The 13,661-nt window shown below is 38.7% G+C and overlaps 1 pseudogene; it reads right to left on the bottom strand.

Annotated features, from left to right (window-relative positions):
* Positions 1-10,707: 10,707 nt before the first annotated feature.
* On the bottom strand, positions 10,708-12,066 carry LOC132894795 (odorant receptor 131-2-like; annotated as a pseudogene).
* Positions 12,067-13,661: the final 1,595 nt, after the last annotated feature.

The raw sequence follows: 13,661 nt of genomic DNA, 5'->3' as shown, positions 1-13,661 counted from the left end.
CATAATACATTTGTATTGTTTAAAAGTAGTTGAACAATGATTCAATGAACAGCTAAAACTCAAACTGTGCTTGATAATATACAGTGGGGCAAAAAAGTATTTAGTCAGCCACCAATTGTGCAAGTTCTCCCACTTAAAAAGATGAGAGAGGCCTGTAATTTTCATCATAGGTACACTTCAACTATGAGAGACAGAATGGGGGGAAAGAATCCAGGAAATCACATTGTAGGATTTTTAATGAATTAATTGGTAAATTCCTCAGTAAAATAAGTATTTGGTCACCTACAAACAAGCAAGATTTCTGGCTCTCACAGACCTGTAACAACTTCTTTAAGAGGCTCCTCTGTCCTCCACTCGTTACCTGTATTAATGGCACCTGTTATCAGTATAAAAGACACCTGTCCACAACCTCAAACAGTCACACTCCAAACTCCACTATGGCCAAGACCAAAGAGCTGTCAAAGGACACCAGAAACAAAATTGTAGACCTGCACCAGGCTGGGAAGACTGAATCTGCAATAGGTAAGCAGCTTGGTGTGAAGAAATCAACTGTGGGAGCAATTATTAGAAAATGGAAGACATACAAGACCACTGATAATCTCCCTCGATCGAGGGCTCCACGCAAGATCTCACCCCGTGGGGTCAAAATGATCACAAGAACGGTGAGCAAAAATCCCAGAACCACACGGGGGGACCTAGTGAATGACCTGCAGAGAGCTGGGACCAAAGTAACAAAGGCTACCATCAGTAACACACTCACTGTTAACCCGAAAGTTCATTCTATGCAGACAGTTTGAGTAAATACCACTTTTAAAGATTAGTTTTATTGCATTACTTAAACAGTATGAGTATATGAAGAGTATATGAGACAGTCATTGGGTGTACTCATTTTTGTAATTTAAACAAACTTTAAACTATCATGTTTTACCTCAGGCCACAGTGCTGCCCTGTTGTGATTGGCTCAAAACTCAAGACAAGTCCGTGCTTGTCCGTTGACGGCTACACTGTAAGCCCGGACTTTGTATTTAATTAAATGTTTTAATTACAATGTACGTAAAAAATTAAGTTTGATTGCATTACTAAAAAATATTAAGTATATTCTACTAATTTGTACACATAGTCAAAAGTGTTAATAAGTTTAAGTTGAATGGCCTTAAAATTCTAAGTTTTAGTCATGACCACGCCTCTTTTTTTAATCTGCGCAGAGTTGTGAAGCCGCCATTTTAACTTTCACAGATCAGCAGCAGTTACGTGAGGTTTGGTAAAATTCAGAGTGAGCTTCAGCCAACGTTTCTTCTCTGAACTTAGTATTTTGGATCCTGACTGTCGGTGGGAATGTTTGTTTTAACTTTAAGAGCAGTGGAAATCGCGTGTTTTACAGTTTGATAGTTACAGGTGGTATTTTACCAATTTCACATCATTTTCATCTGTTGGCTAAGTTGCTTTTGTCACTGTGGAGAGCTCTCTGGATTTGGAATGAGACACTTTTTTTTTTTTGAAAACTTTTCGGATAATGTAAGTATACAGCGTCCCGCTGGCAGTACGGGGAATGTTAAGGGGCTACGTATTAATGTTAGCACATATCTGGTTAAAGAAAAAACATGTTTCATGTTTCAATGTTTATTGTGCACTTCTTGTTAATAAAATACAAATGCAATGGAAAAACTTTATACACTGTCATTTGTTTTATTGCTTTAACAGGTAAATCGAATTCTTGTTAAGTTAAAATGTAAAGTATAATCACTAAAGATGAATTCTAGGAAAGTTTAAATATTAAGTTCAATCAAATAAACATATTTCAGTTTAATGTACTATAAATTTCAAGGCAACCCGTTTCCCAACACTGTTTGAGTAAATACAACTTATCAGGCTTTTAAGTACAAAAAACTTAAAATGGTTAGTTCATGCTGCATGGTAAAGCAATTTACATTTACAAGACATCTGAAGTTTAATGTACTATAAATTTCAAGGCAACCAGTTTCCAAACACTGTTTGAGTAAACTCAACTTATCAGGGTTTACAGTGTACGCCGCCAGGGACTCAAATCCTGCAGTGCCAGACGTGTCCCCCTGCTTAAGCCAGTACATGTCCAGGCCCGTCTGAAGTTTGCTAGAGAGCATTTGGATGATCCAGAAGAGGATTGGGAGAATGTCATATGGTCAGATGAAACCAAAATAGAACTTTTTGGTAAAAACTCAACTTGTCGTGTTTGGAGGATAAAGAATGCTGAGTTGCGTCCAAAGAACACAATACCTACTGTGAAGCATGGGGGTGGAAACATCATGCTTTGGAGCTGTTTTTCTGCAAAGGGACCAGGACGACTGATCCGTGTAAAGGAAAGAATGAATGGGGCCATGTATCGTGAGATTTTGAGTGAAAACCTCCTTCCATCAGCAAGGGCATTGAAGATGAAACGTGGCTGGGTCTTTCAGCATGACAATGATCCCAAACACACCGCCTGGGCAACGAAGGAGTGGCTTTGTAAGAAACATTTCAAGATCCTGGAGTGGCCTAGCCAGTCTCCAGATCTCAACCCCATAGAAAATCTTTGGAGGGAGTTGAAAGTCCGTGTTGCCCAGCGACAGCCCCAAAACATCACTGCTCTAGAGGAGATCTGCATGGAGGAATGGGCCAAAATACCAGCAACAGTGTGTGAAAACCTTGTGAAGACTTACAGAAAACGTTTGACCTCTGTCATTGCCAACAAAGGGTATATAACAAAGTATTGAGAAGAACTTTTGTTATTGACCAAATACTTATTTTCCACCATAATTTGCAAATAAATTCTTTAAAAATCAGACAATATGATTTTCTGGATTTTTTTTTTCTCATTTTGTCTCTCATAGTTGAGGTGTACCTATGATGAAAATTACAGGCCTCTCTCATCTTTTTAAGTGGGAGAACTTGCACAATTGGTGACTGACTAAATACTTTTTTGCCCCACTGTATTTAGAATATGTACTAAAAATGTGTATCTAAGATATTTGGTATACTCTATAAGGTGCCATAATGTTTCATGAAAAGTGATCGAAATTTTGTCATAAAAGTCATAAACTAGCAGCTTTTTCCATAACTTTGAGCTCCTGGTGCCACCATTAAACTTTTGAATTTTGTCAAAATATTTCACCCAGTGTGTTTTCTTACCAAAAGGAACATAAAAACAAAAATGCATCATGATCGGAGGAACTTTTCATTTTTAGGGGGCAACTGATGCACCCTAAAATATATAAACACACGCAGTACCAGTCAAAAGTTTGGAAACACCTTCAAATTCAATGTTTTTCTTTTTTAATTTTTTTCCTACATTTATCTTCATTGTAATATTTTTATTTGTGTGTGTGTATGTATATATATATATATATATATATATATATATATATATATATATATAAAACCCCGATTCCAAAAAAGTTGGGACAAAGTACAAATTGTAAATAAAAACGGAATGCAATAATTTACAAATCTCAAAAACTGATATTGTATTCACAATAGAACATAGACAACATATCAAATGTCGAAAGTGAGACATTTTGAAATTTCATGCCAAATATTGGCTCATTTGAAATTTCACGACAGCAACACATCTCAAAAAAGTTGGGACAGGGGCAATAAGAGGCTGGAAAAGTTAAAGGTACAAAAAAAGGAACAGCTGGAGGACCAAATTGCAACTCGTTAGGTCAATTGGCAATAGGTCATTAACATGACTGGGTATAAAGTGTGATTCTTTTATATATATATATATATATATATATATACACTTCATAAATATCTGTATAAATATATAATTACAAAAATAAATATCTACTACATACCTATCCCCGTAAATATAAATATATAAACTATCCCCATAAATAAATATATACCATATACCGTATACCAAGTTAGTTCAAATATAACAATCAACCCTATTCTATTTATCCCTCATCATCCTCTGTTAACATACTTCCTCTTCTATATACTTGTTTAAAAATATTTTTTGTACCTTTTTTTTAACAGATTTATAATTGCACTTTGTTTTATTTCTGTCTCCAGTCTGTTCCATAAAGTCACCCCACAGCTCGATACGCACATGTTTTTCATATTTGTTCGAACCTTTGGTTTTTTAAAATTTAGATCTCCCCTTAGATTATTTGTGCTGTTTTGAATTTGACCAGATCCATAAATTTCAACATGTGTGATTTTATGAATAGTGAGTTTGTGTGATCTCTGTATCCTGTTTTGTTTATTGTCCTTATTGCTCTTTTCTGTATTGTACATATCGGCTGCAGAGTGGTTTTGTAGGTGTTTCCCCAGACTTCGACACAGTAAGTCAGATATGGCAAAAATAATGAGTAATATAGAGTATGCAAAGATTTGCAATCAAGAATGTTTTGTTTTCCACAGAATTGCCGAACACTTTGCCAGTTTTGCTTGTATGTATCCTACATGAGGTTTCCAGCAGACTTTATGATCCAAAATCACACCAAGAAATGTAATTTCCTGTACCATTTCTATCTTAGTATTGTCTATTATCAATTCTACATTACAATCTATTTTGTGTCACCCAAACAACATGATCTTTGTTTTGCTTAGATTTAATGATAATTTATTTTTGTCAAACCATAGTTTGTTTATTTATTTCAGTTGTGTTTGTCTCCAAAGTCTGCTGCAAATTCTCACTGGAACAAAAAATATTGGTGTCGTCTGCAAACAAAACAAATTTCAGTACTTGCGAAATTCTACATATGTCATTGATATATAATATGAATAATTTCGGACCTAATATTGACCCCTGTGGTACCCCGCATGTAATGTTCATGAAATCAGATTTATGGTCACCTATCTGCACAAACTGTTGCCTGTTTCTTAGATAGCTCGACAGCCAGCTCCACCCAACTCCCCTAACACCACACTTTTCTAGTTTACTTAATAATATACTATGATCAATGGTATCGAATGCTTTTTTTAGGTCCACAAATACTCCAATTGCTATTGTTTTATTGTCTATACAGTTTGTGATTTCCTCTATTAGTTCCATTAGTGCCATCGATGTTGATCTGTCCGTTCTGAATCCATATTGACTGTCTGTAAGGAGGTTGTGTTTTTCAATGAATTTGTCCAGTCTATCTGAAAAAGTTTTTCAAGTATTTTGGAGAATTGGGGGAGTAAAGAAACAGGCCTGTAGTTTGTGAAATGGTGTCTATCTCCAGTTTTAAACAATGGTATCACTTTTGCAATTTTCATTTTGTCTGGAAATGTACCTGATTGAAAAGATAAATTGCAGATGTGGGTGAGTGGTTTCACAATTCCCTCAATAACTGTCTTTACTGTTAACATGTCTATATCATTCCAGTCTGCAGAGGTTTTGTTTTTACATTTTCTTACAATTTGCATAATTTCATCATCAGTTGCAGTTAGAAAGATTGTACTTGGATTTCTGTCCCCCATATCTTCTATGTCCCCACATTGTGTTGTCTCGGGTTTCTTTATTTTTGCCACTAAATCTGGTCCCACATTTACAAAGAATTGGTTAAAACCATTCACCACATCTTCCATATTATATATGGTCTTGTTATTTTCAGTGTAGTACTCCGGGTAATTTGTAGTTTTGGATCCATTTCTCACAATACCATTTAGTACAAGTCCATATACCTTTAATATTGTTTTTATTTTTCTCCACTAATTTATTATAATAGTCTTTCTTACATATCCTCATATTATTAGTTAATTTATTTTTATACATTTTATATTTTTCCTCTGCCTCTATAGTTCGATGCTTTAAGAATTGTCTGTATAATATATTTTTCTTTTTGCAGGCATTTTGTAGCCCCTTGTTGACCCACGGACTATTTGTATATTTATGTATATTACTGTATTTCTTTATAGGACAATTTTTATTATATAGTTCATTGAATATTATTAAAAATTCCTCATATGCTTTATCAACATCTTTTTCTTTATAAACTACATTCCAGTCCTGCATCATTAAGTCATTTTTAGTGCAATCATGGTTTCTTCAGTTTTCACTCTTATATATTTATAATTTTTAGTATCCTTTTTCTTGCTATAATTACAGTAATATACATTAAAAATAGGTAGGTGGTCACTGATGTCTGTTAATAGTAGTCCACTCTCTATATTATTTTCCAGGATATTAGTAAATATATTATCTATTAAAGTGGTGCTGTGAGAAGTGATCCTGCTTGGTCTAGTAATAGTTGGATACAGTCCCATACTGAACACTGAGTTAATGAACTCTTCTGTCATTTTATGTTTCTTATGATTTAAGAGGTCGATGTTAAAATCACCACAGAGGTACATGACCTTCTGTGTTGATTTTATAAACATACTTTCCATCCAATCTATAAAAACTTCTATGCTTGATCCAGGAGATCTGTATATACAACTCACCGTTATATTTTTAATTTTTTCACAACATATTTCTACTGTAATACATTCCATCCAATCATCAACAGCTACCGTCATTTTATTATTAATTTTATATTCCAAACTATTATCAACATATATTGCCACTCCCCCTCCTCTTTTGTTCTTTCTGTTGATATAATTAAATTCATACCCGTTTAGCTCAAAATTTACTCCCATCTCATCATTAATCCAAGTTTCTGATATGGCTATTATATTGAATGGAGTATTGAACTGACTGAGATATTCCTTCATTTTATGGAAATTGGCATACAGTCTTCTGGTATTGGAATGAATAATTGATATCTTATTTCCTTCTCAGATTGTTGCATTGTATTGATTTTCAGTGTAATCCCGGCAGCTGATATTGATGTTGCTGAAAAGATTATTTTCCGGATCAATATTATTTTCCATATCTTGTATTTTATGTTCAGTATAAAGGAAAGGGTCCAGTTCTTGTGTCCAGTGTCCAGTCTTTGTGTCATGATTGTAAGTTGCTTTGATTGGCTCCCTCAGAATTTGTCCAGTTCCCCAATATCTCGGATGACCAGGATCTTGGCCTCTTCTGGAGATCCCTTCAGCTTTATGAATATTTTGCAGTTTTTTGTCCAAGTGTTTTGGATTTTCCCCTGTTTCCTCAGGAGTCTCACCTTTCTTGCAATGTCTGCATTTTTTTTTTTTTTGGTTAAGTGCTCATTTAGAAAAACATCTGAACCTTTCAGTTCCCTCCCTTGCTTTAACAGTTGCATTTTATACTTTCTGTTGGCAAATCTTATTATTAAAGCCGGTTTGTCTGTGTTGCTTCTCTGTGGGAGAGGGTGACATGCTTCAATGTTAGTACTTTTTACCTCTATCTCTTTGGAGTGCAGGAATGCTATCACCTGTTGCTCCACAGAGTTAGCATCCTCCTCATCCTGCTCCTCTCCGTCTCCTCTCGCCACTGCTCCAGCATATGACCGGGGTTTAATCTGCAGTCCGGTCACAATGATGTTATTTATCCGGGTGTACTGCTCCAGATCCTCCACTCGGTTCTCGAGAAAGGCAATCCTCTTTGCCTTCTCCGTGTTCTGCAGCCGCAGAACTTTGACCTCTTATACCAGGTCCAGGATGGTCTTCTGCTGCATCCTGACGGCAGAGATTTCCTCACCCAGAAAGTCGAGGGATTTTTTTTGATGTCGTCAATCTCCTCGACCGTAGGAGCTCTCTTCGGGGGCATTGCATTTGTTGTTACGCAGCCCACAGGTAGCTCTCGGCCCGCTCCCGTGCAGCCTCGCTCCCGCACAACCTCTCAGCCCGCTCTCGCGCAGCCTCTCTCCCACGCAACCTCTCGGCCCGCTCTTTAATGTTTCATATTCATGAAACATTAAAGCTTAGTTAAATACAAGTAGGTGTTAACTACAAATAATGCCACCATTTAACAAAGTTATGAACCACAGTTGATGTTCAATGAATACATTTACAGTATTTTCCGGATTATAAGTTGCACTTTTTTTCATAGTTTGGCCGGGGGTGCGACTTATACTCTGGAGCGACTTATATGTGAAATTATTAACACATTATTATATAATTTCACATGTTCGTTATTTTCACACTGACAACTGCAAGAGGGCGCTCTAGGCTTGTGTACCTGTACCTGCTACTTCTGTACCACTGAAAATTTTAAATTTCAACATTACCGGTAACTTATAAAGACAACTGAGAAGGGTTGAAAAAAAATGCCATCAAAAAGAAAATCATATTCTGCAGATTACAAGCTGCAAGTAGTGAAATATGCAGCCGAAAACGGTAATCGAGCAGCAGAAAGAAAGTTTGGAGTGAGCGAGAAACTTGTGAGGGACTGGCAAAAAGTGGAGGTTACTCTTACTGCAATGAAGAAAACAAAAAAAGCTAATCGCGGACTAAAAGCTAGGTGGCCACAGCTAGAGGAACGAGTTCGCACATGGGTGCTTGAACAACATGCTGCCGGGAGAGGCTTGTCAACAGTGCAGTTGCATCTCCATGCCCAGGTAGTTGCCAAGGAGATGAATATAAATGACTTTGCGGGAGGACCTTCTTGGTGTTACCGCTTCATGCAGCGCAACCGCCTCTCTATCAGAGCAAGGACAACGATGTCCCAAAAACTGCCAGCAGACTTCCAAGCCAAGGTCGACAGTTTCCGTGAATTTGTTGAAAAGCATGTAACTGAGCACAACGTGACACCGGATCATATTATTAACATGGACGAGGTCCCCCTCACGTTTGACATTCCCATGGGCCGAAGTGTTGCAGAGAAAGGGCTAAAGAGTGTGAATATAGTAACAACTGGTCATGAGAAATCACACTTCACAGTGGTGCTGGCATGTTGTGGAGATGGATCAAAATTGCCACCAATGGTCATTTTCAAATGAAAAACCATGCCAAAAATCCAATCCCCCTCAGTTGCTGTCACCGTGAATGAGAAAGGGTGGATGGATCAAGAAATGATGAACTTATGGCTTATGAAGTGCTACACTAAGCGTCCGGATGGCTTCTTTAGAACACGCAAAGCCCTGCTTGTGATGGACAGCATGCAAGCGCACATCATGCCGCAGTTCAAAGATAAATTAAAAGTTTTCAACCCCATACCTGCCATCATCCCTGGAGGCTTAACCAAAATACTCCAGCCACTTGACATCTCCGTGAACCGGAGCTTTAAGGTAGTCTTGTGTAACCTGTGGGAGCAGTGGATGATGGATGGAGAGCACAGTTTCACGGCAACCAGGAGAATGCGCCACGCAACTTTCCTGGAAGTCATTGGATGGATCGACAAAGCATGGGCTTCAGTAACAACCGAAACCATCCTGTTGGGATTCAGAAAGGCTGGAATAATTGGAACTGCAACTGACGACAAGTCTGACGAATGCAACGCAGAAGAGGAAGCGGCGCGTCGTCTACCTCCGGAGTTGGCGGATTTGTTTAGAATTGACACCGAGGATGAAGAATTCAATGGATTTAATGGTTTGGAGTGAGATTGATGGTTTGGTAAACTTGTTAGCATGTTCTTTATGCTATAGTTATCTGAATAACTGTTAATATGTTACGTTAACATACCAGACACATACTCAGTTTGTTGTCTAACTTAATGTTACGTTAGCATACCGTAACCCTATTCGGCCTGTTGTTCTCTAATCCATTATTATTTTAAATTGCCTTTCAAGATGAAATGTCTGTTCTTGGTCTCGGATTTTATCAAATAAATTTCCCCCAAAAATGCGATTTATAGTCCAGTGCGACTTATATGTTTTTTTTCTTCTTTATTATGCATTTTTTTTGGCTGGTGCAACTTATACTCCGGAGCGACTTATAGTCCGAAAAATATGGTACTCAAACACTGAAATTATCAATTACTGTAAATCTGCAAAGGCATTAATTGGTTTTTGCAGCATATGCTTCTTGGTCAGAAAGTCTGCTCCTGGAAATTAATATTTGAAGCTGCTTGCATCTACATGCAAGAAGTTCAAATTTATTTTAAACTATCACAAAATTTCGGTGGCATGGTGGTGTAGTGGTTAGCGCTGTCGCCTCACAGCAAGAAGGTCTGGGTTCGAGCCCCATGGCCAGCGAGGGGCTTTCTGTGCGGAGTTTGCATGTTCTCCCCGTGTCCGCGTGGGTTTCCTCTGGGTGCTCCAGTTTCCCCCACAGTCCAAAGACATGCAGGTTAGGTTAACTGGTGACTCTAAATTGACCGTAGGTGTGAATGTGAGTGTGAATGGTTGTCTGTGTCTATGTGTCAGCCCTGTGATGACCTGGCGACTTGTCCAGGGTGTACCCCGCCTTTCGCCTGTAGTCAGCTGGGATGAGCTCCAGCTAGCCTGCGACCCTGTAGTACAGGATAAAGCAGCTAGAGATGATGAGATGAGATGAGACTATCACGAAATTTCAGAAACTTTCACAAGAGGAAAAACTGATCAATTAATTCACTGTCCGTAAAAGAAAAATTACCAGTATATTTTCATGAAGCTTATTATGTACTGTCTCTTGAGTAAAAACTATGTATGTCATGTTTAATGATAGGCCAGAAATTTATTGAAATTTATTTTACCTTATTCCCCAACTTTTACTGTATATTAGCAGTTCAGCTAAACATAATTTTTTTTTAATTGTAAAAGAAAACAAAATTTAATGGTGGTTAGCTATATCTGAGTGGGTACACAGACTGATGCTCAGAGTTGAAACAAATCCCTCACCAGAGTGGGGTTACAGGGTATGCATAACAATTTTTTTTCCCACAACACCAAAATATGACATTTAACAGGTTGATGCATGCAATTTGATATCTGTAATTCAGTGTACATTGACAGTAGACCTGCATATGCCTGTGGCAAAGAAGAAATAATAGATGAATAAAGGCCATACAGCATTATCTCTCAGACCGTAGATAACTGGGCTGAGGCAGTATGGCAAGATTAGCACAAACAAATAATTCAGAAAGCACAAATCTGAAAAGAGGATGCTGTTGCCAGCTGCTGCTACTGCAGCATGCTCTATGAAGCTGTAGAGAAAAGAGGAAAGACACAGGCCCAACTGAATGAGGTGCAACAGCAGTCTTATGGGCTTTTGCAGCAGTCTTTATTGGAGGAAATGGACCTGGCTGTGATCACAATGTTGATATAAGTGAAAAGGATAATCACAGACACTGATGCAAAGTAAAATATGCTAAAGCCCTGTAAAACATTTCCTTGCCACTGCTTAATGAGGAGCTTTTCTTTTTTGCAAAATATTTGTGAGGTTAAAACTCAGAATCCATCACTGTTACATAAAGCAAATCACTTACACAGTTTATCTCATCTCATTATCACTAGCCGCTTTATCCTGTTCTGCAGGGTCACAGGCAAGCTGGAGCCTATCCCAGCTGACTACGGGTGAAAGGCGGGGTACACCCTGGACAAGTCGCCAGGTCATCACAGGGCCGACACATAGACACAGACAACCATTCACACTCACATTCATATCTACGGTCAATTTAATCACCAAAACTGCATGTCTTTGGACTGTGGGGGAAACCGGAGCACCCGGAGGAAACCCACACAGACACGGGGAGAACATGCAAACTCCGCACAGAAAGGCCCTCGCCGGCCATGGGGCTCGAACCCGGACCTTCTTGCTGTGAGGCGACAGCGCTAACCACTAGATTACCATGCCACCCTTTATACAGTTTATGGAACCAGTAAACCAAACAACACCAACAGGAATACAAGTTCTTTTCTGAGTGACAATCTCATCATGCCTTAGTGGGAAGCAGATGGCCACATAACGCTCAAGTGACATCACAGCCAGGTTGAAAGGTGCATTACGGAAACTTGTAACGGAAACAAAAACTAGAATAGCACAAGCAGCCCTGACTAACTTGAATGAAGGCAGACCAAAGATGAACAACACGGAGGTGAAGAGAAGTTGAATTGAATCATTGAGAAGCATGTGGGTAAACAGAATGTAACATGGAGTCTCTTTAAAAACAAGCTTACTCCAAAGAGTGTAGACCATGACAGTATTCAGATAGATAAAGAATATCGCCAGTAAGGTCACAATAATAATTTTAATTATTGGTCTCTCAGTCAGCACAACCTGAAATATTTGCTGCACAAACAAAATTTCATCACTGCTAACGTTAGTAACATAATATAATGCAAAATGTAATTGCATAATATTTACACATATATGTATGATAAAAGATAAAGTCTGTACAAAATAACACCACTTCCCTACAGATCAGATTTTTAAAACTGCAAACAGAGTAGACAACAATTATAAATTATGTGCATGTACAGATCTATTATGTCCTGCATAGAACCCTACTCCTTCGTGAGTTTACCTCTGAATATTAAGACCACTGTGAACTGATCTTTATAACAGGCACTTTGTGGGCCACAGGGAGAGAGAATGATATACTTTTTAGTGGAAGCAACATGTCTGACATCATCACACCTGTCTAGTATACCTGTCCATATACACATACATACAAGGATGAGTATGGAGTTATATACCTACCGGTAATGTTTTGATCTTACAGAGAAAGAAACAATGATACAAATGCAGTAACTGAGAAAAGATATTTGTTTTTTGTTTCATGGATCTATTTGCGAAAGTCAACCACAAATTACATACCTACCTGAGACTCAAAACTCTCTGAGGTCAATGCAATGTCACGATATTTTCTGCACATCGCCATTTTGGTGTGACCCAGTTCCATAATTATGCTAATTAGTTATAGCTCCAGGTGGTGTCGTGGTTAGCACTGTCGCCTTACAACAAGAAGGTACTGGGTTTAAGCCCAGCGGCCGATGAAGGCTTTTCTGTGTGGAGTTTACATGTTCTCCCCGTGTCTGCGTGGGTTTCCTCTGGATGCTCCGGTTTCCCCCACAGTCCAAAGACATGCAGGTTAGGCTAATTGGTGGCTCTAAATTGACCGTAGGTGTGAATGTGAGTGTGAATGGCTGTTTGTCTCTATGTCTCAGCCCTGCGATGACCTGGGGACTTGTCCAAGGTGTACCCTGCCTCTCGCCCATAGTCAGCTGGGATAGGCTCCAGCTTGCCTGCAACCCTGCACAGGATAAGCGGCTACAGATAATAGATGGATGGATGGAGTTATAGCTCCTTGGGTTTGGCTGTTTCTGTGGGGCCATACTGTTTGGCTCTAAGAGGTACGATATTCAGTCCCAAAACGAAGGAAAGCAACCCTCATCTCAACAGAATTATCACATCTCATCCACATGATATTGTTCTTGTGGGAAAGAGGAAAATGGCATGCACAATTAAAAGGTTTAAAATCTTTAGATGACTTTGCAGTCAGTACCTTTAAAAATACTAAGCCTAGATGCTGTTTGTCTCATCTCATTATCTCTAGCCGCTTTATCCTGTTCTACAGGGTCGCAGGCAAGCTGGAGCCTATCCCAGCTGACTACGGGCGAAAGGCGGGGTACACCCTGGACAAGTTGCCAGGTGATGCTGTTTGTATGAGTTTTAAATTAAATAAGCATAAACTTGGGTGACACAGTGGTTAGCACTGTCACCTCACAACAAGATGGTTCTTGTTTCAAGTCCAGTGGCTGACAGGGGCCTTTCTGTGTGAAGTTTGTATGTTCTCCCAGTGTCTGCATGGATTTCCTTCCGGTGCTCCGTTTTCCCCCACAGTCCAAAGACATACAGATTAGGCTAATTGGTGACTCTAAATTGACCATAGGTGTGAATGGTTGCTTGTGTCTATGTGTCAGACCTGCGATAATCTGGCAATTTGTCCA

Source organism: Neoarius graeffei, chromosome 12, assembly GCF_027579695.1.
Source record: "Neoarius graeffei isolate fNeoGra1 chromosome 12, fNeoGra1.pri, whole genome shotgun sequence".
NCBI classification, from domain to species: Eukaryota; Metazoa; Chordata; class Actinopteri; order Siluriformes; family Ariidae; genus Neoarius; species Neoarius graeffei.
Note: the sequence above shows the minus strand (reverse complement) of the source record. Positions and strands in the feature narration are given on the sequence as shown.